At 33.2% G+C, this 3,188-nt stretch overlaps 1 pseudogene; it reads left to right on the top strand.

Moving 5' to 3' along the window:
- Positions 1–1,273: 1,273 nt before the first annotated feature.
- Positions 1,274–2,868, top strand: LOC143388935 (uncharacterized; annotated as a pseudogene).
- Positions 2,869–3,188: the final 320 nt, after the last annotated feature.

Below are 3,188 nucleotides of genomic sequence, written 5' to 3'. Positions count from 1 at the left end.
AGAGATACCTCTGCTTTTGTGTTTAGTGCACACATTTTTCTCAATATTAAAGCTAGGGACTAAATGTATGTGCCCATCAATGATCAAATGTGTAAAAATATTGTACTTATATACTATTATTATTTAGTTGTAAAAATATTTTGTCTCTTAAGTTGTTAAAAGAAATATATGCAGGTCTTTGCATTAAGTGAAATGTGGCAGGCAGAGATTAAATTGCAGGAGCATTTGATTCATATGTGGAAGTCATAAATTTAGTGAGTAAAATTTTGCTCACCAGGTACTGTGTTTTGTGTAAGGTTGATATTTAGTCAAAGTCGCATATTTTTATTTTATTGAGCATCAGAGGGTAAAGAATTTTGTTTTACCACATGGTGAGTGTATTATGTTCTTCATAAACACTAATAGAAGGAATACAATACCTTGTAAGAACAAAACTGGTAGGTATATGAAACAATGATTGTGTTAATTCATTATATTTAGTCATATTAACTTTTATATATAGTATAAAATACCATGCTATATTTAGGAAATAAACAAAGGTGTATTTGTCAATGAAAGAAATCATCATAACACACAAATTTAAAAATATAAAAATTAATTTATTATACTTGATTGGAATGTGTTGACTTCATCCAAGTATTATGGCCGTAGGCTATGCAATGTTTCTATAGTCTTTTAAAATGTTTTTATGAAAATATTATAAACATATATGTGTATATTTCTTAGTAAATTTTTTGTTCATATTTCTTTTTAAGTGTCCATAGGTAAAACCCTTGTTGAATATTTGTGGTATTATCACTCAAAATATACTAGCTATTTTCATGACTGTATATCATGGTAGACCAAAACCAATTTTGGACACTCTTTGAAAAAGCCACAAATATTTGTATATGTTTTACATTTCTCTTATTCTACTGAGAGTGAAGGTAGCTGGCTGATATTTCCTAAATACACATTGCTATCTTATGGGATAAAAGGCTGTGAATGATAAAAGTAACATACTTACCTTCACTTTATTATATTACATTTCTTAATGATGTACTCCTCTTGGATACTGTGGTCTCTACAAGAATTTGGGTAATATTCTCAAGGTCATTTTGTCTGTACATTTTTATTTAACTGATAAATTTTTTGATTTATGGTGACTTGGACTTACTAATCTGCTACACTCCTGATGAACGTATTTTACCTTTATTTCATGATATGTATGCAAAATATGTTTATCAGTGTCTAGTAGGTATTGGTTTTTTTTTTATTTTTGTTTATTTCAGCCATGAATTCTCATAATACCGAAGAAGAGTCACCAGAGAAGGGCATAAAACACATATTTCACAAAGAGATAAGTGGGAAATATAGAAGTTGTGATCTTGACTATTTACAACAAAACAAAATATGGAAAACTACAAGTAAAAGTGAAAACCAGAAATCATATAAAAAATCAGGCCTTGTTCACCACCAGAGAATTTATGCTGGAGAGAAGCCCTACAAATGTAAAGATTGTGGCAAAGCTTTCAGTCGAAAATCACACCTTACTCGCCATAGAAGAACTCACACTGGAGAGAAGCCCTACAAATGTAAAGATTGTGACAAAGCTTTCAGTCGAAAATCACACCTTATTTGCCACAGCAGAACTCACACTGGAGAGAAGCCCTACAAATGTAAAGATTGTGGCAAAGCTTTCAATCAAAAGTTAGGCCTTACTTACCACAGCAAAACTCACACTGGAGAAAAGCCCTACAATTGTGAAGAATGTGGCAGAGCTTTCAGTCAAAATGTAAGCCTTATTTGTCACAGAAGAACTCACACTGGAGAGAAGCCCTACAAATGTAAAGATTGTGGCAAAGCTTTCAGTCAAAAATCACACCTTATTCGCCACAGCAGAAGTCACACTGGAGAGAAGCCCTACAAGTGTAAAGAATGTGTCAAAGCTTTCAGTCAAAAATCACACCTTATTCACCACAGCAGAACTCACACTGGAGAGAATCCTTATAAATGTAAAGATTGTGGCAAAGCTTTTAATCAAAAGTTAGGCCTTACTTACCACAGCAGAACTCACACTGGAGAAAAGCCCTACAATTGTGAAGAATGTGGCAGAGCTTTCAGTCAAAAAGTAAGCCTTATTTGTCACAAAAGAACTCACACTGGAGAGAAGCCCTACAAATGTAAAGATTGTGGCAAAGCTTTCAGTCAAAAATCACACCTTATTCGCCACAGCAGAAGTCACACTGGAGAGAATCCTTATAAATGTAAAGAATGTGGCAAAGCTTTCAGTCAAAAAGTAGGCCTTATTTGCCACAATAGAACTCACACTGGACAGAAGACCTACAAATGTAAAGAATGTGGCAAAGCTTTCAGTCAAAAATCACACCTTATTCACCACAGCATAACTCACACTGGAGAGAATCCTTATAAATGTAAAGAATGTGGCAAAGCTTTCAGTCAAAAAGTAGGCCTTATTTGCCACAATAGAACTCACACTGGACAGAAGCCCTACAAGTGTAAAGAATGTTTCAAAGCTTTCATTCAAAAATCACACCTTATTCACCACAGCATAACTCACACTGGAGAGAAGCCCTACAAATGTAAAGAATGTGGCAAAGCTTTCAGTCAAAAATCACACCTTATTTGCCACAGCAGAACTCACACTGGAGAGAAACCTCACAAAAGCAAAGTATGTGACAAACTTTTTACTCAAATATAAACCCTTATTTGCCACAGAAATATTTACACTCGATAGAATACCTACAAATGTAAAGAATGTAGGAAAGCTTTTAGCAAAAAATAGGCCTTATTCACCATAGAAGAACACACACTGGGGAATGGCACTACAAATGTGAATAATGTGGCAAAACTTTTAATAAAAAATAAAACTTTATTCACCACAGCAGAAGACACCCTGGTGAATGTGAAATGTGAATAAAGAATCATTGAGCTATGTTTCATAGTCTTTTTTCTATGGACCAATTAATAAGGTAAACTGAGAAGGTTGTATGTAAAGATTAAGTCTCTTATCATAAAAAGTTGTCTTATCAGCTACCATAGGAAAAAGTCTTCTTATACATGGAATCCAAACAAAAATCATATTGAATATCATTCACAATTAATATTAATTAATACTTTTATAGAAACATTAAACCTCATTAACAACAGAATGTATACAGAAAAGAACCCATACAAATAGACTAATT

Source organism: Callospermophilus lateralis, unplaced genomic scaffold, assembly GCF_048772815.1.
Source record: "Callospermophilus lateralis isolate mCalLat2 unplaced genomic scaffold, mCalLat2.hap1 Scaffold_45, whole genome shotgun sequence".
In the NCBI taxonomy this organism is placed as follows: Eukaryota; Metazoa; Chordata; class Mammalia; order Rodentia; family Sciuridae; genus Callospermophilus; species Callospermophilus lateralis.
Note: the sequence above shows the minus strand (reverse complement) of the source record. Positions and strands in the feature narration are given on the sequence as shown.